The sequence below is a fragment of the Aquarana catesbeiana genome, linkage group LG05, assembly GCF_042186555.1.
Source record: "Aquarana catesbeiana isolate 2022-GZ linkage group LG05, ASM4218655v1, whole genome shotgun sequence".
NCBI classification, from domain to species: Eukaryota; Metazoa; Chordata; class Amphibia; order Anura; family Ranidae; genus Aquarana; species Aquarana catesbeiana.
This window is the reverse complement of record NC_133328.1, coordinates 612,116,605-612,141,589: the sequence shown is the minus strand read 5'-3', so window position 1 is coordinate 612,141,589 and position 24,985 is coordinate 612,116,605.

The following is a 24,985-nucleotide window of genomic DNA, read 5'->3' as shown; positions in this document are numbered from 1 at the left end:
ACCTTTTTATGCCTGTTGCTATGCGGTTCCTCGAAATCTGCCTCCTTCAACAGGTAGACTCCTGACGTCACTTCCCTCGGCTCCTCTGCTCGCTACTGCTCCTGGGAAATGTGCGTCATCATTTCCCAGGAGTCAGTAGAGAAGCGCCGAGGGCTTCGTTGCCATCACAACGGGGCGGCCACTTCCGCCGCCGCCTGTTGTGATGGCAACCTGAGTAGTTGACGGCGCTGCGATAATGACAGAATGCGCATGCGCAAGATCGGGGAGAGCAGCAGCACCGTATCCCGGAACTGGATGCTTGTGGGCTTCACATGCCCACAAGCAATATGAAAACAGCCAGCAACAAATTATCTAAGTTTATTTCTGATATGAATCTGGACATCGGGGGACGAATTTTACAAAATACGTGAGTGTTACAATGCAGTTATAAGCTTATGAAAGGTTTAAAAAAATATATATATTGATTGTCGTTGGAACTCCGCTTTAAGAGAGCTGGGCTGGAGGGGAGCATTTGTCTTTTAGACACATGCCCCTTCTATGAGAGGCATGCCTCCACTGCAGCATTTTTATTGGACAACTGGGGCTAATGGTACTTTACCATTGGTCCAAGACTCCAAGCCGTCCATTGAGCTCAGTGCCTCTGACAAGAAGTGAGGAGAGGCGCTCTGAGCTCATCCGCTCAGTCTGCTGCAAAAAGAGTGTGTCAGCTTGTCAGCTTTGTTTCTGTTATAACATTTTTCAAATTAGTCATTTTTGGCCAAAATTTATACTGCTACATATCTTTGGTAAAAATAACCAAAATCGGTGTATATTATTTGGTCTTTGTGAAAGTTATAGAGTCCACAAGCTATGGTGCCAATCACTGAAAATTCATCACACCTGAAGTTCTGACGGCCTATATCATTTCTTGAGACCCTAACAAGCCAGGAAAGTGCAAATACCCCCTCTTTTTGGAAAGTAGACATTCCAAGGTATTTAGTAAGAGGTATGGTGAGTTTTTTGAAGTTGTAATTTTTTCCACAATTCTTTGCAAAATCAAGATTTTTTTTTCTTTTCACAAAATTGTCATATTAGCAGGTTATTTCTCACACACAGCATATGCATACCACAAATTACACCCCAAAACACCTTCTGCTACTCCTCCTGAGTATGGCTATGCCACATGTGTGAGACTTTTACACAGCCTGGCCACATACAGAGGCCCAACATTAAGGGAACACCTTCAGGCGTTCTGGAGCATAAATTACACATATAATTTCTTGACTACCTCTTATGCCCTGTACACACGGGCTGACTTTTCGGCATCAAAGGTCCGACGATCTTTCCGACGGACTTTCGACGGACTTTCTAACGAACGAACTTGCCTACACGTGATCACACCAAAGTCCGATGGATTTGTACGTGATGACGTACGACCGGACTAAAATAAGGAAGTTGATAGCCAGTAGTCAATAGCTGCCCTAGCGTTGGTTTTTGTCCGTCAGACTAGCATACAGACGAGCGGATTTTTCGACTGGACTCGAGTCCATCGGACAAATTTGAAACATGTTCCAAATCTAAAGTCCGTCAGACTTTCGACCGAAAAAGTCCGCTGCAGGTCCGATGGAGCCCACACACACACTCGGATTGTCCGCAGGATTCGGTCCGTCAGATCAGTCCGGTCGAAGAATCCGCTCGTGTGTAAGCGGCATTACACTTTTGAAGGCCCTGGAGCACCAGGACAATGGAAACGCCCCAAAAATGATCCCATTTTGGAAAGAAAACACCCCAACGTATAATCTTTGAGGCATAATGTTTCTTTTGAACATGTCATTTTTTTCTACAAGTTTTTGGAAAATGTGGAAAGAAAATGAAAACGCATTTTTTTCTTTTACACAAAGTTGTCCATTTTTACAATATTTCTAACACATAGCATGTACATACCAAAAATGACACCCCAAAATAGATTCTCCTACTCCTCCTGAGTACGGTGATACCACATGTGTGAGACTTTTCCACAGCCAGGCCACATACAGAGGCCCAACATGCAGGGAGCACCATCAGGTGTTCTAGGGGCATAAATATCAAATCTAATTTGACCACCTATTACACTTTTGTGAGGCACTGTAGTGGCATGGATGTGGCATGGATGAGAACTGATGTGGCATGGATGAGTGGGGATGGATGAGCTGTGGATTGGGATGGCTGAGCATGGTTGAGCCATGAATGTGGATGGCTGAGTTTGGATGGGATGAATGAGCATGAATGAGTATGGCTGGGTATGGTTGAGTATGGCTGAGTATGGATGGGATGGCTGAGTACGGATGGGATGGCTGGGTATGGCCGAGTATGGATGGGGTGGATGGATGGATGAGTATTGCTGAGCATGGATGGATGGATGGATGAGTATTGCTGAGTATGGATGGCTGAGCATGGATGGATGGATGAGTATTGATGAGTATGGATGGCTGGATGAGTATGACAGAGGGATGGCTGAGCATGGATGGATGGCTGGATGAGTATGACAGAGGGATGGCTGAGCATGGATGGATGGATGGCTGGATGAGCTGCAATGGGTACAGATCAGCGCTATGGGCACTACAGATCCAGTCCACAGCGCTGCTGCAGGGAGAGAGGAACTGGACATGACGCCGGTTTGTTTACAAGTGATCACTCTGTCATTTGAGGAGCGATCAGGTGGTAAACGGCTGCTGTCAGCGGACATTTACCGTGATACTCCCGTGTGCGTGCGGGAGTGCGATTCTCGGAGGACGTCAATGTACGCCCTCCCAGAGTTATCAAGCCACGCTGTAGCTGTCATTCGGCTATGGCGCGGTTGTTAAGTGGTTAAACTGGCTGCTCTGTATGTAGCTTCTGACAGGCTGCGCAATGTCCCCCGTATCTCCGGATCCATAGGTTGTAGGAGCCCCAAATTTTAGACTTAGGCTACCCAAAATTTGGGGTCTCCGTGTGTGTCGCCGAGCTACGACCCTCGAAGCTCGATTTTTTTTTTATTCATGGCAGGTGAGGTTCTGCCTGCTCCTGCCTCCCCTGACTGCACATCCCTGGCATTCTATATACTATATGTGTATAGAATGCCTCCAGGTTGCCATATTGCATTTTACATAAAATTACTGAGCTGCAGATTGAAAGCAAAAAGGTAATTTTTTTAAACATTTTGTTACATTTGTTAACAAATGGTGGGATGGGAGAACCTGAGCAAGCCACGGAAGCAGCAGGAGGGGGGGGATGTCTCCTCCCCCTGTTTGTAATGGCAATCGAGCCAAACGAGCCAATCGCAGCAGCAGCGAATACAGCAGCACCGTATCCCGGAAGAATATGCTTGTGGGCTTCTTCTGCCCACAAGTAAGATGGGAATCCACAAGAAGGAAAAATCTAAAGTATTTTTTAATATAACTTTCTATATTAAGTTGCGCTATGCTCTCATGTGAGTGAATACTAGCAACAAACCTTAATAATGCTAAATTATATATATAAAGTTACTCCGTACATAAATAAAAATTGATTGATTAATTGATTAGATCATGTTTTAAATAGTCCACTGTTTTAGGGTGAATTTCAAATGTGAAAGTAACACACGACACACCCAAGAGTCGTGGTTAAAAGAGATAAAGACCTCCACCTCTGCACGCACTGCCGCTTACCGACTCCAAATTATCTCCTATTACAGGAAATCACTGTCACTTGTGGCTTAATACCCAGCCTGGGCCTTTTCAGAGATGGAACGGTGATCCCAGCGTCTTCACAGAATGTAATCTTTCAGGGGCACGTGTTGCCCATTGATCCCCAAAAAGACATAAAAGCTTCTATAGTATAAAATCCTAGGTTACTTTATTTAAATAGTAAAGTATTGCACTTACAGTTAAAACAATAAGAGATTGCAGTATAAACGAGCCGGCTCTCGATAGCAGCCCATCACTCCAGGACCTGCGTGAACGCGGTGACGTCAGAACGTCACTCCTCCCTACGCGTTTCGTCACACCTGACGTCATCCTGGAGCCTGTTGAATGGCACTATGGGGGTTATTTACGAAAGGCAAATCCACTTTGCACTGAAAGTGCACTTGGAAATGCAGTCGCTCTAATTCTGAGGGGTAGATCTGAAATGAGGGGAAGCTCTGCAGATTTTATCATCCAATCATGTGCAAGCTAAAATGCTGTTTTTTTCTTTTCCTTCCATGTTCCCCTCGGATCTACAGTGACTTTAATTCCAAGTGCACTTGCAGCGCAAAGTGGATTTTCCTTCACTAAATAACCCCCTATGTGTTTTATTCACACAAGAAAGCAATGCAAGTGACGGAGTCACTTTATATATATATAATTTAGCATTATTAAGGTTTATTGCTAATATTCACTCACATAAGAGCATAGCGCAACTTAAAGCGGAGTTCCGCTTCAAAAATTAAAAGTCAGCAGATACAAATACTGCAGCTGCTGACTTTTAATAATCGGACACTTACCTGTCCAATGGTCCAGCGATGCGGGCGAACGAAGCCCCGCTCGTCTCCCCCTCCTCTCTGCGATGACGGCATAGTCACTGTGGGCGCCTGGCTGTGGCTTCACAGCCGGACACCCACTGCGCATGCGCGGCGCGCAGTGACTGGCCGGACAATCATCTGGGACCTGCGACGTGTCCCAGATGATTGCCAAGAGGGAGGGGGGAGAGGTGATCTCCCTTCTGGTGCTGCGGTGCGCCGGGAGAAAGTGGGTACTGGAACCCTCAAAAAAGAGGGTATCTGCTCCCCCCCCCCAAAAAAAATTGACTTGCCAAATGTGGCATGTCAGGGGGTCACCAACCCTTAAAGCGGAAATTCCATTTTTGGGTGGAACTCCGATTTAAAATAGAAAGTTGGTTATTTTGTGTGTATCTCACAGGAAGTGGCAGCTTTGCTTTCTAAAAAAACAAACTTATTTATGTTTCATTCATTCACTTATTCACTTGCTCTTTTTGTCTGATAAGCACAGTAATTTAAATTTTATTTTATCTGACATTTTTTAATATAAATATATCATAAAGGCAGCGCTAATGACAAGAATAAGAATTGCTTGATATGCATTATGCAAGAGTAGTGCCCCGTACACACAATCGGACATTGATCGGACATTCCGACAACAAAATCCATGGATTTTTTCCGACGGATGTTGGCTCAAACTTGTCTTGCATACACACAGTTGCACAAAGTTGTCGGAAAATCCGATCGTTCTGAACGCGGTGACTTAAAACACGTACGTCGGGACTATAAACGGGGCAGTAGCCAATAGCTTTTGTCTCCTAATTTATTCTGAGGCACTTTGTCCGTCGGATTTGTCTCCACACGATCGGAATTTAAAGGATTGGATTTTGTTGTCGGAAAATTTGATAGCATGCTCTCAAACTTTGTGTGTCGGAAATTCCGATGGAAAAAGTCCGATGGAGCCCACACGCGGTCGGAATTTCCGACAACAAGCTCCGATCGCACATATTCCGTCAGAAAGTGCGACCGTGTGTACAGGGCATTATAGTTATTTAAAAAAAAAAAAAAAACTAAGATGTGGGTGGAACTCCGCTTTAATGCCCTGTACACACGGTCGGACATTGATCGAACATTGCGACAACAAAATCCTAGGATTTTTTCCAACGGATGTTGGCTCAAACTTGTCTTGCATACACACGGTCGCACAAAGTTGTCAGAAAATCTGATCGTTCTGAACGTGGTGACGTAAAACACGTACGTTGGGACTATAAATGGGGCAGTAGCCAATGGCTTTCATCTCTTTATTTATTCTGAGCATGCGTGGCACTTTGTGCGTCGGATTTGTGTACACACGATCGGAATTTCCAACAACGGATTTTGTTGTCGGAAAATTTTATAGCCTGCTCTCAAACTTTGTGTGTCGGAAATTCCTATGGAAAATGTGTGATGGAGCCTACACACGGTCGGAATTTCCGACAACAAGGTCCTATCACACATTTTCCATTGGAAAATCCTATCGTGTGTACAGGGCATAACTCCGCCCAGCTGGATCTGACCACACAGCCTAGGAAGGAGCGCTTCATTGACAGGACCAGAACTGGAGCAGACACAGACTGACCTCGCACCTCTTCTCACCCCAAATTCTTACGAATTTTGCGATCCTATGAATTTTGCACCCAGAGTAACCAACACGTGACATTCCCCACACCACTCGACATGCCTTGATTTTGACTGCAATATACCTTTAATCATTGGTGTTAAATATATATGTGAAACACTTTCCTTCTCAAACCTTCTATTCCTGTCTTTTACATAAATATTTATAGAAGATTATAGGACGCCAAGGCCTGCAATAGACTGCTTATTTTATTGTTTATTGGAAGATTTCAGGGAATTAACATACATATATTAAATGTTGATGTTTATTTAAGATGAAGTCCACAAATGTCAGCCCCGGCCTTTCACATACCTAATCTTGTTATATCTGTGACGCGGCTCAGCTGGAACGATCGCGCAGGAAAATCATAAATGTCAGTGTCTGCGAACCACTGACGGGTCATAAAAGTGATGAAGTCGAGAAAACTTTTTGGATCTATTTTTAGCTATAACTGTACGTTGTAAATATTCCCAATGTATCCATACAAAATAATAATGGAAAAGTGACAACTTATTTCTAAAAAAAGGGTTATGTGCCGGGCCGTATTTAGACATCACACAGCCCTAGGCACACCTTTTTTTCAAGCTCTGCCCCTTGTGTCATGTAATTATTTTGGTTATACCTATATACCTATATCATTCAGACCTAAGGAGATATCTCTCTCTCTAATAGATGTAGCAATAGAGTAAGCCTATTAACAATATCAAAATACTGCAACAAAAATTCTCTATATAGGGCAGCATTACTCAACCTTTTTCAGTTGTGGGAAAGGTATGCAAAATTTTGAGGCTTCCCAGCCTACAATGTAAAAAACTAAAATGTTGCTTATCAATAGGAGACCTGAGCCTAAGACAATGCACACAACTGCCTCGATGAACATAACTTCACATCAGAAGCCACCCATCACATCAGAGATCCTTAATTCACATCAGGGTTGTCCTTCACATCAGAGGTTCTCCCATCACATCAGAGGTCCTTCCTTCACATCAGATGTTCCCCTTCACATCTGAGGTTCCCCTACACATCAGAGGTCCCCCATCACATCAGAAGTCCTTCCTTTACATGAGAAGTCCCTCTATCACATCAGAAGTCCCTCTATCACATTAGAGGTCACTCCATCACATCAGAGGTCCCTCCATGTCATCAGAGGTCACTCCATCACATCAGAGCTTCCCCTTTGCATCAGAGGTCCTTCCTTCACATCACAGGTCCCCCATCACATCAGAGGTTTCCCCATCAAATCAGAAGTCATTCCATTACATCAGAGGTTCCCCTTCACATCAGAGGTCCCTCCATCACATCAGAGGTCCCTCCATCACATCAGAGATTCCCCTTCACATCAGAGGTCCCTCCAGCATTTCAGAGGTCCCTCCATCACATCAGAGGCCCCTCCATCACATCAGAGGTCCCTCCATAACATCAGAGGTCATTCCATCACATCAGAGATTCCCCTTTACATCAGAGGTCCTTCCTTCACATCAGAGGTCCTTCCTTCACATCAGATGTCCTTCCTTTACATCAGAGGTCACTCCATCACATCAGAGTTTCCCCCCTTCACATCAGAGGTTCCCCCTTCACATTAGAGGTTCCCCTTCACATTAGAGGTTCCCCTTCACATCAGAGGTTCCCCTTCAAGTCAGAGGTCACTCCATCGCAACAGAGGTTCCCCTTCACATCAGATGTCTTGCGTTCACATCAGAGGTCCCTCCATAACATCAGAGGTCCTTCCTACACATCAGAGGTCCTTCCTGCACATCAGAGGTCCCTCCATCACATTAGAGGTCCCTCTATCACATCAGAGGTTCCCCTTCACATCAGAGATCCTTCCTTCGCATCAGAGGTCCTTCCTTCACATCAGAGGTTCCCCCTTCACATCAGAGGTCCTTCCTACACATCAGAGGTCCCTCCATAACATCAGAGGTTCCTTTATACATCAGAGGTTCTCCAATCACATCAGAGGTTCCCCTACACATCAGAGGTCCTTCATTCACATCAGAGGTACTTCCAATACATTAGAGGTTCCCCTACACACCAGAGGTTCTTCCACCACATAAGAGGTCCCGCCATCACATTAGAGCCTCCCCATCACATCAGAGTCCCTCAATCATATTAGATTCCCCCAATCACAGAGCCCCCCAGTTACACATTCCCCATCACAGAGCCCTCCAATCACACCGTTCCCTCAATCACAGAGCCCCCCAATAACACATTCCCCTCTTCACATCAGGGCCCTACCTTTTGGCTCCAGCAACGCAGCAAAGGCTGGGAGGTGGAGTTCTGGAAGAAGCAGACTTTGGTCTTCTCCTGAATGCTGGGGATAGCCCTGCATGCCACCTACCCTGGTTCAAAGTTAAAGCAATGAACGATGCTGTGCGCCCTGGCCCTGGAGCGTTATTAGTTGTTATGGTGTTGGTGCCTGACCCACCTACTTTATGGCATCTCCTGATGCTGATCCAGGGCAAACTGGGTCCTGTTCACCCCTGATATAGGTAAATGCATCAGCTTGACAATATCTACAAATAATGGGTACTAGTGCCTTGAAAAAGTATTCATACCCCTTGACATTTTCCACATTTTGTCATGTTACAACCAAAAAACGTAAATGTATTTTATTGGGATTTTATGTGATAGACCAACACAAAGTGGCACATAATTGTGAACTGGAAGGAAAATGATAAATGATTTTCAAATTCAAATTTTTTTACAAATAAATATGTGAAAAGTGTGGCGTGCATTTGTATTCAGCTCCCCTGAGTCAATACTTTGTAGAACCACCTTTCGCTGCAATTACAGCTGCAAGTCTTTTTGGGGATGTCTCTACCAGCTTCGCACATCTAGAGCATGACATTTTTGTCCATTCTTCTTTGCAAAATAGCTCAAGCTCTGTCAGATTGGATGGAGAGCGTCTGTGAACAGCAATTTTCAAGTCTTGCCACAGATTCTCAATTGGATTTAGGTCTGGGCCACTCTAATACATGAATATTCTTTGATCTAAACTATTCCATTGTAGCTCTGGCTGTATGTTTAGGGTCGTTGTCCTGCTGGAAGGTGAACCTCCGCACCAGTCTTAAGGCTTTTGCAGACTCTAACAGGTTTTCTTCTAAGATTGCCCTGTATTTGGCTCAATCCATCTTCCCATCAACTCTGACCAGCTTCCCTGTCCCTGCTGAAGAAAAGCATCCCCACAACATGATGCTGCCACCACCATGTATTACAGTGGGGATGGTGTGTTCAGGGTGATGTGCAGTGTTAGTTTTCTGCCATACATAGCGTTTTGCTTTTAGGCCAAAAAGTTCAATTCAGATTCTCCCACCTAAGCTTTGGAGCTCTGCAGCTCATCCAGAGTTACCATGGGCCTCTTGGCTGCTTCTCTGATTAATGCTCTCCTTGCCCGGCCTGTCAGTTTAGGTGGACGGCCATGTCTTGGTAGGTTTGTAGTTGCCATACTCTTTCCATTTTTGGATGATGGAATGAACAGTGCTCTGTGAGATGTTCAAAGCTTTGGATATTTTTTATAACCTAACCCTGCTTTAAACTTCTACACAACTTTGTCCCTGACCTGTCTGGTGTGTTCCTTGGCCTTCATGATACTGTTTGTTCACTAAGGTTCTCTAACAAACCCCTGAGGGCTTCGCAGAACAGTTGTATTTATACTGAGATTAAATCACACACAGGTGGACTCTGTTTACTAATTAGGTGACTTCTGAAGGCAAATGATTCCACTAGATTTTAGTTAGGAGTATCAGAGTAAAGGGGGCTGAATACAAATGCACGCCACACTTTTCAGATATTTATTTGGAAAAAAATTGGAAAACCATTTATCATTTTCCTTCCACTTCACAATTATGTGCCACTTTATGTTGGCCTATTACATAAAATCCCAATAAAATACATTTTCCTTTTATGATTGTAATATGACAAAATGTGGAAAATTTCAAGGGGTATGAATACTTTTTCAAGGCACTGTATACAGTGGGGACGGAAAGTATTCAGACCCCCTTAAATTTTTCACTCTTTGTTATATTGCAGCCATTTGTTAAAATCATTTAACTTCATTTTTTCCCCTCATTAATGAACACACAGCACCCCATATTGACAGAAAAACACAGAATTGTTGACATTTTTGCAGATTTATTGAAAAGAAAAACTGAAATATCACATGGTCCTAAGTATTCAGACCCTTTGCTGTGACACTCATATACTGTATTTAACTCAGGTGCTGTCCATTTCTTCTGATCATCCTTGAGATGGTTCTACACCTTCATTTGAGTCCAGCTGTGTTTGATTATACTGATTGGACTTGATTAGGAAAGCCACACACCTGTCTATATAAGACCTTACAGCTCACAGTGCATGTCAGAGCAAATGAGAATCATGAGGTCAAAGGAATTGCCTGAAGAGCTCAGAGACAGAATTGTGACAAGGCACAGATCTGGCCAAGGTTACAAAAAAATTTCTGCTGCACTTAAGGTTCCTAAGAGCACAGTGGCCTCCATAATCCTTAAATGGAAGACGTTTGGGACGACCAGAACCCTTCCTAGAGCTGGCCGTCCCTCCAAACTGAGCTATCAGGGGAGAAGAGCCTTGGTGAGAGAGGTAAAGAAGAACCCAAAGATCACTGTGGCTGAGCTCCAGAGATGCAGTCGGGAGATGGGAGACTCTGCTTTATGGCAGAGTGGCCCGACGGAAGCCTCTCCTCAGTGCAAGACACATGAAAGCTTGCATGGAGTTTGCTAAAAAACACCTGAAGGACTCCAAGATGGTGAGAAATAAGATTCTCTGGTCTAATAAGACCAAGACAGAACTTTTTGGCCTTAATTCTAAGCAGTATGTGTGGAGAAAACCAGGCACTGCTCATCACCTGTCCAATACAGTCCCAACAGTGAAGCATGGTGGTGGCAGCATCATGCTGTGGGGGTGTTTTTCAGCTGCAGGGACAGGACGACTGGTTGTAATCGAGGGAAAGATGAATGCGGCCAAGTACGGGGATATCCTGGACGAAAACCTTCTCCAGAGTGCTCAGGACCTCAGACTGGGGCGAAGGTTTACCTTCCAACAAGACAATGACCCTAAGCACACAGCTAAAATAACGAAGGAGTGGCTTCACAACAACTCCGTGACTGTTCTTGAATGGCCCAGCCAGAGCCCTGACTTAAACCCAATTGAGCATCTCTGGAGAGACCTAAAAATGGCTGTCCACCAACGTTTACCATCCAACCTGACAGAACTGGAGAGGATCTGCAAGGAGGAATGGCAGAGGATCTCCAAATCCAGGTGTGAAAAACTTGTTGCATCTTTCCCAAAAAGACTCATGGCTGTATTAAATCAAAAGGGTGCTTCTACTAAATACTGAGCAAAGGGTCTGAATACTTAGGACCATGTGATATTTCAGTTTTTCTTTTTTAATAAATCTGCAAAAATGTCAACAATTCTGTGTTTTTCTGTCAATATGGGGTGCTGTGTGTACATTAATGAGGGAAAAAATGAACTTAAATGATTTTAGCAAATGGCCGCAATATAACAAAGAGTGAAAAATTTAAGGGGGTCTGAATACTTTCCGTCCCCACTGTATATCATATGTAGACGTAAGAAATATAAAGCATATCAACAAATAGTTCATGATAACATAATGATATCAGCATACATATATACAGGCCTGATAAAGGGGATCATTTGTCTGTCATGGCAATACAATACAATTCACTCCTGTTCTATGTATGATTTAGTTTAGCTTTCTGGATCCATTCCTGTATCATGTAACGATTACCAACAATAAGTCTGAAAAACTACTTTCACAGTGCAGCACTCTATTTTCTTGTAAAAAAACATACATTTTTATATAAATCATCTAAAAGCATCTAGTATTATTATGTAATTATGAAATGTATCCACATTTGTTGATATGCTACATATTGGTTACGTCTAGATATGATATGTATGTACAGTGCCTTGAAAAAGTATTCACACCCCTTGAAATTTTCCACATTCTGTCATGTTACAACCAAAAATGTAAATGTATTTTATTGGGTTTTTATGTGATAGACCAACACAAAGTGGCACATAATTGTGAAGTGGAAGGACAATGATAAATGGTTTTCAAAATGTTTTACAAATAAATATGTGAAAAGTGTGGCGTGCATTTGTATTCAGCTCCCCTGAGTCAATACTTTGTAGAACCACCTTTCGCTGCAATTACAGCTGCAAGTCTTTTTGGGGATGTCTCTACCAGCTTCGCACAAAATGTAACGGAACCAATTGCCTTCAGAAATCACCTAATTAGTAAATAGATTCCACCTGTGCGTAATTTAATCTCAGTATAAATACAGCTGTTCTGTGAAGCCCTCAGAGATTTGTTAGAGAACCTTAGTGAACAAACAGCATCATGAAGGTCAAGTAACACACCAGACAGGTCAGGGATAAAGTTGTGGAGACGTTTAAAGCAGGGTTAGGTTATAAAAAAATATCCCAAGCTTTGAACATCTCACAGAGCACTGTTCAATCCATCATCTGAAAATAGAAAGAGTATGACACAACTGCAAACCTACCAAAACATGGAGGTCCACCTACACTGACATGCCGGGCAAGGAGAGCATTAAAGTGGATGTAAACCCTCACATATACCCAGTGAAGTGAACAGCCTCAGATGAGACACAGAGGTGAAACAAATCTCCCTACATAAGTTTTACATGTATATCTGCTGTCTTCAGATTTCTAAACTCTTTAGAAAGTGCACATCATGTTAGAAATGTTTCTTCCTGATTCAGCAGTAGTGGGAGGGGAGTCTGGGCATACACTGTGTGTGAGCTGATTGGAGGAAAGGCACACACCCTCCTCCACATAGACAGAGCTGTGCTGTGAATAGACAAGTTCTCTGCTTATCTGTCTCTAAGTTACCTCCCTGACACAAATTTTCAGCTGCTTTATCTCCTGTGTCTGAGAATTTGTCAGAAGTTATCATGCTGATAATAGAGGAACGGAGCAGCAGAAATTCCAATGCAATATTCTCAATGCACATATTCCTGTAGAGATGGCTGTATTTATAAATGGGTGCTGAAGCGCCCCCCCCCCCCGGCTGGAACCGTGTGTAGTCAGAGAAAGTCATGTCACCAGCACACCAGGATCTCCAAAAATGGGTCCAAAGCTTTAATAAGCGATCACATTGTTAAAGCAGTGAGCACAGTTTCAGAGCCACGCAGGACCCCTTCATCAGGCCTTTTCAAGACACTTCATATACAGTATATGTCTGTTCAGTCATATCTGACTTTTGGCCATTCTATGGGCTAGTTCTCTGGGCACCATGTCTGATATGTTTGGAGGCCTTTTCTGTAGAATTTTCTTGGCCAATGTTTTAGAAGGTAACACTCCCCAATAGCTCGGCTTGGGTTCGGCAGGCTGATTGTAATAACACATCGACATAGCTAATTTGTGCACATATACTGGGATGAGTTTAGACAGGAGGCAATTAACCTACCAGCATGTCTTTGGAGCATGGGAGGAAACCCATACGAACACTGGGAGAACATATAAACTCCATGCACAAATATGATATTTAGTACCCATTAGATAGTCCAGTGGATTTTGTCAAGCTTGTTGTCAACATCAGTGGGGCAACATTACAATGTTCGAAGAAGTTCATTTTATTTCCATGAAATTAAAATTATGTCCTGTTCATTGGCCAGAAAATACGATTTCCACTCTTTTACTCCGTTGTTCCCAAGAGGATGCCGTTTTCTGTCTGGATAAAGGTTATGGCTCAACTGAGTTGGAGGAAAGGCTTATATCCAAACTTTTGTTGCAATACTCTAGATATGGAAACCATATGTTACTGCCTAATTTAATGGCCACACATCCAGTGTTAAAGGTATACTCCGTTAAATCTGAAAATGTGTGCAAGGCAATGCATAGAGGTCACACAGCTTCCGTGATCACAGTATTTGTTCTTTAGAATGGAATACTGGGGTCATGCAAATATGTAAACCTAGTGTTCTGCAGTTATAAACAACTCATGTTAAAGCAGAGCTCTGGACAGATAGAGGAAAAAATCCTTTGTAGCATTCACGCTTGAAGAAGCTGCTTTGTTGATTTGGTTATTGCTTTAAAGTGGTTGTAAATCTCAGACATGAAAAATGAACAAAGCATATCCCTCTATCAATTCAGAGCACTTAGTGTCCTTTTTTGTCTGCTGATTCGTTCCTATGCTATCAGCATGAGTCACTTTTGACAAGTTTTCCTGACACCAAGATAAAAAAGGTGACAGGGAGGAGCTCCAGCACACAGCATGTGTATGCAGTGTGTAATCATAATATAAAAGAATGCAAGGCGCTATAATGCAGTATCACAATGTGGATCCATGTCAGCAGCCAGAGAAAGGTGCAAAGCCTGGTATGTGGACTTGTCTGGGCAGCCTCAGAGTGACCACTAGGAGAGTGGTAAAGACAATACACAAAGACACTCAATCAAGGTGCTCCTGGGAGGTCCTATGAAAACATGGAATGGACTGTGTGGGGTAGATGCACTAACTAGAGCACTAACCAGAGCCCATGATCCACAGAAGACAAGGAAATCCAGTTAAAATCATGATTTAATAAAAAAGGCAATTAAAAGTCTTACATGGTGCAGTGCACACAGCTGCTAGTTGAAAGACCCAAACCAGTGATGGAAGGGATGTGCCGGAGGGGCTGCAAGGGCTGTAGGAGTCTGTGGCAGAAGGCTGCGATGGAGCTGCAGGTCCGTGGCGGGAGTCCGTTGGTCGCAGACGTCCCCGGAAGTAACGTCACTGGAAGACGGGAGACAGCCGTGCACCATAGCCTAGCAGGGCACGTGTGAGTAACCATTAAATAACATGTTTCAGGGCATGCCCTTTTGACAAAGGGGCATGCCCGAAACATGTTATTCTGGCTACCGGCTTTCTAACCATCCTTCTGGTTTGCTCCCACATGCTCTGCTAGCCTATGATGTGTGGCTGTTTCCCGAGTTCCGGTGGAACAAGATCCTCTGATCCCTGTGCTGCAGCCAGCAGTCTCCTGGATTGCTTCCAAAGCAATTGTTCAAGGTGATCCAAAGGGCAGCACTATCTCACAGAATGGGCCAAAAGGGTAAATCAGGGGTCCAGAGGACCCTCAGCACTGTAGTTGCCCTCTGGGTCTCTGGCAGTTCCATAAAGCTAAGCAAAAGGTCCCCTGTTTGAGCCTACAGTAAGGCAGTTCTCTCCTCGAAAGTCAGTTACAGCCACTGACTCTTACTGGAACACAGCAGAAGTCTGAATCCTTGGTTCACAGCCACAAAACCACACTGGATCAGTCGCAGTCCAGCCACAAACCCTCACTGGATCAGTCGCAGTCTCTCACGAGATCCAACACTTGGCACACGGGTCAACCAGCAGAGGCTCTGAGCAGCCAAGTCCTTCCACAGTCAGCCTGTAAGGGTGGGGCTCCATCATCTTTCCATGTGGCTGAAATGAGCAGCTGGGCTATACTTATACCTACAGGGTTTCAGGGCATCACGCTTGTGTTCCATCCAAACCCACGCACGGATGCTAGTCCTAGACCTCTCCTCCTCATCCTGCTGTTCACCCTGGCCCATAAGACACGGGGACCGGGCCACTTAATGCAAGTTTTATATACAAAAGTGCCATGCTAAAAACAAATATACATATTGACCATTACATAAAAATTTATCAAAAACAGTGACCAACGATAAAGTTCCCTGAAAGGTCAAAAAGAGATATTGAATAGACCAAAAGAAAGTCCCAAATCCACACGTATTAACATGTATTCAAATCCAGTGAATACGTGTTAAGGTGCTCCTTGAATAGATAAAACACCACCAGCCACCATCACCAAGTGTGTGATAAAGTACCTGCTTACCAAATGAACATGACCCCCCCTTTCTCAAGATAAGTCATGTACCACATGTAAGATCACTCCAAGACTGTCACTCTATGACTGCAAAGCTCCCTGATCATCCAGAATGAATCCCCCACAGAACCTGCCAGCCAAGGCTCAAAATGTGGGTAACCATATGGAAAGAGAAAGAATACACCCCTCCATAGTGCAATAAAAGACTGATACCTTCTTTATTAAATAGACATGTGCATGTACAGATATCACGAACCAGCGGAAATTCCTGGTTTTAAAGACGCGGCGAGGCTGGCATGAGGTTCTTACTGGCGCGTTTTGTCATCAAAGGAAATCTTTAAAAGGCCAAGAGAGTCTCGCCGCATCACTGCGTATTTAAATATACTGTATATATATATATATATATACACAAAGGGCAGGTAGCCAAGTCTCGACTCCAGCCCAAGGTCAAGCCTCAACTTGCTCTCCTGTTGAGTCTAACTTTCAATAACAAGCAGAAAAGCCAAGCCTCATTTCCAGCCCAAAGCCAAGCCTCAGCTTGATCTCCTATAGAGCCTCGATTCCAACCAAGTCAAAACCTCAATTTAAGCCCAATTATCAACCAAGAGAAAACATCAGAGATTGCAATAGGAACCAAGCTGGTGATGACAGCTCTGTGTTCCAACTTCAAACAACCATTTAAATAAATCAGGGTTGGAAAAGGGAAATGGAACCTCTTGACCATCAATCCAGAAACGATCAACATAATTAAAATGACATACACACGTTCAAAAATGACATGATTAAAACCAAGTGGAGACCAAATGTATAAATCTAGATAATAAAAAAATATTATTAAAAAAAAAAAATACCCAAAATAATACATATCAAAAAAGAATAGCATCCACCACTGCGCCACCCAATGGCTCCAGAGGTGCAGCCCAGATAGGTTCATATACACCAATAAAAAATATAGTAGATAGTAATAAAATGTATATGAAAAATAAATATACATACTCCAATTGGCTGTTGGCATAGTCCACATGTATCAGTCCATAAAAATATAAGAACATAAGATATACCCTCAGATAAAAATGTAAATACATGTAACAATAGAATTAAAGTATGACAAAAAGGCTAACCTCCCTAATGGAGTTGGGATCTCAAGCATTGTTAATAAATGCATTGACATCCCAGTCAATGTTAAAACCATATGGGACATAGGACTTGACCTCATAAATCCATTGGGTTTCCAGTTTTGATATCTCCCTTCTAATGGCACTTCCTCTCCAATGAGGAACAAACTAGACAAACCCAAGACATATGGTACCCACATGGTTCCTATTGTGAGCAATGGCATAATGTCTAGGGACACTGTATCCATCAGTATTGGCCAGGTGTTCACCCAGCCTAACTTGCAGAGTCTGTGTGGTCCTCCCAATATATTGGAGGCCACAAAGACATTGCAGAGGGTACACAACATTGGTTGAGGAGCACATGATAAATGGTTTAATTCCAAATCACCTTCCAATAGTGGTTGAAATAAAGGTTTTGACTTTCCTCTCCCTACACCCATTAATTAGACATACATTGCATTTTTGCATCTGTGGAAACCAGTTAGGTTGTGGAAAAATGCTGGGCGTTCAGGAGGGTCAAAGATATTAGTTACAATCCGATGTCTTAAAGATGGAGCGCCTCTATAAACTATTTGTGACCTTGGAGGCAATAGGGGGCCCAGAACCCGATCGTTCGGCAAGATATGCGAGTGTTTGGCCATCAGTCTTTTTACTACAAAATGTTGAGTGGAAAACCCAGTTATCAAAGACCAACCAAATTGGTCATTATTATTATCTGCATTTGACGTTGGTTGGTCTTTCCTGTAACAAGCAATTACAGGAGTTACTTGAGGAGGTTTTCTCTTACTGCCAGGTGGTGGTCTCCTTTTACTTTATCACCATCCACTCCATAGCTGGCTAGGTTTTAGCAGCACCAGCTCAGAACATTGCTTTGATCTGTCCCAGAAGCCCTACAGAAAGGAGAGGGAGAAGTGCAGTGAATTTTAATCCTCAAACTGCTGCATTGGCTGCATGGGCACTGACAGCTCATCACCCACGGAGGTAAGTACAGGGAGGGGGGGGGGCAGGGGAATGGGGAGGGTGTACAGTGTTCACCCTTAATCGTTTTCAGAAAAGATGACATATCCTTCTTTTAAAAAGTGCTGGCTGATGTTGACAGGCTTTGACCTTGTGTTGATGATATCAGCTTGAGACTCTTCTGAAACCAATTAGATCTCATCAACAGTTACATTGGACCTGTAGTTGACCTGCTTCTGATGGGTTTACATTCCCATTGACTTGTAATAGAATGCAAAACCAACCTGAAGCAAAAAAATAATAATATTGTCAACACAAGCCCTAATTCATACCTTTCTTTATTATCCTTCACAAAGTCATCTAGGAAATGTTAACATTTTTTTTTTCTTATCCTGAAATCTGTAATTGGTCGAGTCCCAAAAATAGCCCATGAACCAATGTACATCTTGACTTTACACCTAGTGAAGATTGTGCCGCTGTTTTCAACCTTGCCAAGGCAGTAATGGCTGAAATGTCGGGATTTATTTCCTTGGCTGGTCTGATTCCATTAAGCAAATGAGCAAATACAGCTACTATGGGGTGAGACACTTATTTCTAAAATAATAGTCTCCGAGTCTGAATAGAAAATGACTTGGCTGCTTTGAATTCACTTCCAGTGAAATGACATTGCTCAACTTAAAGATAATGGATGAATCACTTAAAGCAAGTCTAAAAAAATATCTTTTCTTATTTCTTGCCTAAACCATAGACAAAGCAAGCTTTAAAGTGGACTTCTACTCAAATGTGAAGTTAAAGTTATGAGAGCAGTGGAATAGATAGGTAACAAGTAATTGAAGAGCTCTTTTCCTGGAGAAAATGTTGCCCCAGGCTCCCTCCTGGGCTGATCTAAGGACCAATAACCTAGGCATTTGGTCATATGATCTGTGTCTGCTCAGCTAGTCTGAATTTCAAACTGCCTCCTTCTAATCAATGCCTAGACTTCAGTTCACATATCCAGCAAAAAGGCTTGAGCAGCATTTTCTCCAGGAAATGTGTTTTAGCCCTTCTGTGTGAATACATACCAATAAAAATGTCAAAGTGGATCTCCAGAGAAAAACAAAATAAAAAAGAAACTTTGGCAACGTGACAGGCCAGATCCCAGGTCTTCTTTCTTCTGCTTCATGGAAAGGGAGGGTACATTCTGCAGTGACCATTGGCTTTCAGAAGGGCCTATTACAGGTTCCTGTAACTTTGAGCAGTGATATTATTTAAGGGCGGACAAAAGACAGTTGACCAGACCTTTGAAGTTAATGGAGAGTAGTTTCAGGCCACTAACCCCTACTACCATAGAAGAAATCCTAGAGTTCATGTATGAGCAAAAGCTTTTATGGGTTTTTCAGAATATTTTCTTTAAAAACCCTCCTTGTAATCCTAACACTAGGAACACCATATTGGCCATCTACTGGGTTAGGAGAACACAATAGCAGACGTTATTTATCACACATATATGGGATTACCACATTGGAGGACTATAGCGGGTTCACTAGTAGGGATGAGCTGAACACCCCCCCGCTTCGGTTCGCACCAGAACCTGCGAACGGACTGAAAGTTTGCGCGAACTTTAGAACCCCGTTAAAGTCTATGGGACTCGAACGTTCGAAATCAAAAGTGCAAATTTTAAAGGCTAATATGCAAGTTATTGTCCAAAAAAGGGTTTGGGGACCTGGGTCCTGCCCCAGGGGACATGTATCAATGCAAAAAAAGTTTTAAAAATGGCCGTTTTTTCGGGAGCAGTGATTTTAATGATGCTTAAAGTGAAAAAAAGTGAAATTTTCCTTTAAATATCGTACCTGGGGGGTGTCTATAGTATGCCTGTAAAGTGGCGCGTGTTTCCCGTGCTTAGAACAGTCCCTGCACAAAATGACATTTGTAAAGGAATAAAAGTCATTTAAAACTGCTTGTGGCTTTAATGTAATGTCGGGTCCCGGCAATATGGATGAAAATCAGTGAGACAAACGGCATGGGTACCCCCCCCAGTCCATTACCATGCCCTTTGGGTCTTGTATGGATATTAAGGGGAACCCCGCACCCAAATTAAAAAAAGGAAAGGCGTGGGGCCTCCAGGCAACCCCTCACAGATGCTATAGTTGGAGCGCAGGAATGAGCCCTGCTGCAAAGTATTGTATCAAAAATTGTAATTGTACGCCCCTGTTAAACAGGGGCTGAAAAATTGGGCCTTGGGACACTGGTGCTGGTGCCACAACACTGCAACCCCTTACAGATACTCTAGTTGGAGCACAGGAATGAGCCCTGCTGCAAAGTATTGCATCAAAAATTGTAATTACACGCCCCTGTTAAACAGGGGCAGAAAAATTGGGCCTTAGCCACTGCTGCCACAACACTACAACCCCTCACAGATACTCTAGTTGGAGCGCAGGAATGAGCCCTGCTGCAAAGTATTGCATCAAAAATTGTAATTACACGCCCCTGTTAAACAGGGGCAGAAAAAATTGGGCCTTAGCCACTGCTGCCACAACACTACAACCCCTCACAGATACTCTAGTTGGAGCGTAGGAATGAGCCCTGCTGCAAAGTATTGCATCAAAAATTGTAATTACACGCCCCTGTTGAACAGGGGCAGAAAAATTGGGCCTTAGCCACTGGTGGCGGTGCCCAGAACCAAAAATGTTCTTACAAGCTATCAGCATGAAAATTGAGGAGGAAGAGGATTGTCACTCAGCATAACAGGATAGTCACTCAGCATCAGCATAGGCAGTCTTGAAGGGATCTCACATTAAAAAAGAATTATTCGGTTACATCAGCATCAGGTGCTTAGTAGCTGGTGATCCAAGACTGATTCATTTTTATGAAGGTTAGCTGATCGACCGATTCGGTGGACAGGCGCACTCTGTGATCGGTTACAAAGCCTCCAGCAGCACTGAATGTGCGTTCTGAAAGAACGCTGGATGCAGGACAGGCCAGTAGCAATTGCATACTGTGCAAGCTCTGGCCAGTGATCCATCCTTAAGACCCAGTAACCCAGAGGATTTTCGGTGGGAAAGGTGTCCAAGTCTGATCTTGCCCCTAGGTATTCCTGCACCGTGTGAATCAGACGCCGGTGATGGTTGCTGGAACCGATCATACCTTGGGGCTGCGGACTAAAAAATTGTCTGAACACATCGGTCAGACGGCCACCTTCTCCACCGCTCCTTCTGTGACTGACTGAAGTCTCAGCAACACGTTGTCCAGGGGGACCAGGAAATTGTAACCTCCCAGGCTCTGGAAACGCGTTGCACAAACCTTTCTGCAAGGCCTCCCGAAGATGTTTCATCCTTTGCTCCCTCTGCGACGGCAAGATAAGGTCCGCAACCTTATCCTTGTAACGTGGATCAAGGAGGGTTGCCAGCCAGTAATCATCCCTCCCCATGATATAACACGAATATGAGGATCCTTCGGCAGGCTTTGCAGGATCAGGGAGGCCATGCAGTGTAGGTTTGCTGAGGCATTCGGTCCAGAGTCTTCTGGGTCACTAAGGACGACATGATCCGCAGCCACCTCCTCCCAGCCACGTACAAGTCCATGGGTTTCTTCAGACTGTAAATGATCCCTTGAAGACTGCTGCTGATGCTGAGTGCCAGGCTCCACCTCCATGCTGACACAATCCTCCTCCTCTTCCTGTGTGATCGGCGGGCACGCAGGAACACTGTCTGGATAAAGGGGGCCTTGAGAGGTAAGGAAGTCCTCCTCTTCCTCCATCTGTTCTGCCTCAAGTGCCCTGTCCATTATTCCACACAGCGTGTGCTCCAACAGGTGGACAAGAGGGACAGTGTCACTAATGCATGCACCGTTACTGCTCACCAACCTCGTGGCCTCCTCAAATGGTGACAGGACAGTGCATGCATCCTGATCATAGCCCACTGGCATTGGGAAAAAAAAACAAGCTCCCCTGGCCCTGTCCTGGTGCCATAGTCGCATAGGTTCTCATTGATGGCCCTCTGCTGTGTGTGCAGCCGCTACAGCAAGGCCAACGTTGAGTTCCACCTGGTGAGCATGTCACAGATTAGGCGGTACTTGGGCAGGTTAAATTCCTTTTTGGAAGTCAGCCAGCCGAGCACTGGCATTATATGACCTGCGGAAATGCACACAGACTTTCCTGGCCTGCCTCAGGACATCCTGTAAGCTCGGGTACCTGCCCAAGAACCGCTGCACCACCAAGTTAAGGACATGAGCCAAACAGGGCACATGGGTCAGTTGTCCCTGTTGGAGGGCAAAGAGGAGGTTGGTGCCATTGTCGCAAACCACCATTCCTGGCTTAAGCTGGCATGGCATCAACCACCTCTGAACCTGCCCCTGCAGAGCTGACAGAATCTCTGCCCCAGTGTGGCTCCTGTCCTCCAAGCACACCAGCTCAAGCACCGCATGGCATCTTTTTGCCTGCGTGCTTGCGTAGCCCCTTGAATGCCTACAGAGCACCGCTGGTTCCGAGGACAAATCAGCACAGGAAGAGGCCATGGAGGAAGAAGAAGAGGAGGGGGTGGAGGAGAGGTGTGGCAGAATCACCACTAGTAGAATTTTGGAGGCGTGGTGGCGGAACAACCTCCAACACTACTGCACCCTGTTCTGCATCTTTCCCAGCTGCCAGAAGAGTCATCCAGTGCGCGGTGAAAGATAGGTAACGCCCCTGTCCATGTCTGCTGGACCATGAGTCAGCGGTAATATGCACCTTACTGCTGACCGCCCTGTCCAGCAAGGCCAAGACATTGCCTTCCACATGCTGGTAGAGAGCTGGAATCGCCTTCCGTGAGAAAAAGTGGCGTTTGGGAACCTGCCACTGAAGAACCGCACATTTCACAAACTGACAGAAGGGGGCAGAGTCTACCAATTGAAAAGGCAGCAGTTGAAGTGCTAGCAGTTTAGCCAAGCTAGCATTCAACCGCTGGGAATGTGGATGGCTGGGAGCCAACTTCTTTCGGCGGTGCAGCAGCTGGGGCAGGGAAATTTGCCTGGTACAATCTGACGTCGGTGTACCAATAGCAGATTGCCCACAAGTACTTGGCTGTGACACACCTAATTCTACACCTCCATTCCTCTCAGTGCAGGTTTCAGAGAAGACTGAAGGTATAGTGGGGTTGGAGATCCCAGCTGATGAGGAGCAAGGAGAGGTCCGCTTTGTTCTTTGGTGTGGGTCTTTTAGGTACGCTTGCCAACGAACTGCATGGCAGGTTGACATGTGTCTGGTCAAGCATGTGGTGCCCAAGCGGGTGATGTTTTGGCCACGCGAGATACGCTTGAGACATCTGTATGTATCCTCTTCCTTGCCTAGATGCTGACATGCCGTTTAAAAAAATTTAAATCGCCGTAATTACCTTTTATTTTTCTATTCTTCTTTGCACTTCCTGGTTCTCCTCCCGTGGGAGTAGGTGTGTTTCTAGCCTCTCCCAGACTCCTGGGAGCTAGTCTCAGGCTTCCCAGGATGCCACTGAGCATGTGCGGGAACGAGCGGTGAATGCTGGGAGCACAGCAATCACCACATCCAGGAAATAAATGCTTGTGGGCTTCAAATGCCCACAATGAAGATGGAAACGGCCTGCAGTGAATAAAGTTATTGAAGTTATTCTTTCCAACGAAATCTGACACAGGCGGACATATTACACACAATATGTGAGTATGTAATGCTGAGAAGAAAAGTTTGTGAATGAACTCAAAAACAAAAAACGATAGATAGGTGGACCCCCGCTTTAAGCTGGCCCCTGGAGGGCATCCTGCCTCCTTAGAGATGTACCTCCTCCTCCTCTCTCCTATCAGGCACCCACGTGGAGTCAGTGACTTCCTCATCATCCCCTCCCTCCTCATCACTGGAGCAAACCTGGCAGTATGCTGCAGCTGGGGGAACATGACTGCCTGATTGCTGTCCTCCTTGGGCACCCCCTCTCTCTGGGCTCACGTTACTGCCTTCCTCTAGCTGAGTACCATCATCGGAGCCTTCAAAACGCTGGGCATCCTCCTGGAGCATGTACCCAACACTGTAGTCAAACAGTTCTGGGGACTCCTCAGGAGGACATGGTGGGGCTAGGGAAGGAGTGACTGATGCCATTGAGCCGAGGGAAGAGGCCACGTTGGCAGCTTCTTTGCCAGACAAAGTACCCTGAGCCTGGGTGAGAGAGGATGAGGAGGATGAGGACGGCTTGGTCATCCACTCTACCAAGTCTTCGGCATGTTGCGGCTCAACACGGCCAGCTGCCGAAAAAATTACAAGCTTGTCCCACGGCCACGTGCTGATGAGGATGCACCGTGTCCATGACCAGCACTGTTGCCTCTAGACACAGAGCCTGCTTGCCCTCTTTTATTGGCTTGTGACTGTCTGCCTCTCCTTGTTGGCCCTCCAGACATACTAATGGCCTGCAGTGAGATGTAGCTGCACAAAGCTGGGCTGATTATACTGTGGCTAGCAGAATCAACTGCCTGCCTGTAGTATTATTAGTATGAGAACACCAGCAATTGTCTTCAGGTAGCTTTAGGTGCACACTGTGCAGAGGACACAGTACACTAACTGTAAATACTGCAGCTGCCTGCCTGTGGTATTAATAGGATCAGAAGAACACCAGCAATTGTCTTCAGGTAGCTTTAGGTGCACACTGTGCAGAGGACACAGTACACTAACTGTAAATACTGCAGCTGCCTGCCTGTGGTACTAATAGGATCAGAAGAACACCAGCAATTGTCTTCAGGTAGCTTTAGGTGCACACTGTGCAGAGGACACAGTACACTAACTGTAAATACTGCAGCTGCCTGCCTGTGGTATTAATAGGATCAGAAGAACACCAGCAATTGTCTTCAGGTAGCTTTAGGTGCACACTGTGCAGAGGACACAGTACACTAACTGTAAACACTGTAGCTGCCTGCCTGTGGTATTAATAGGATCAGAACACCAGCAATTGTCTTCAGGTAGCTTTAGGTGCACAATGTG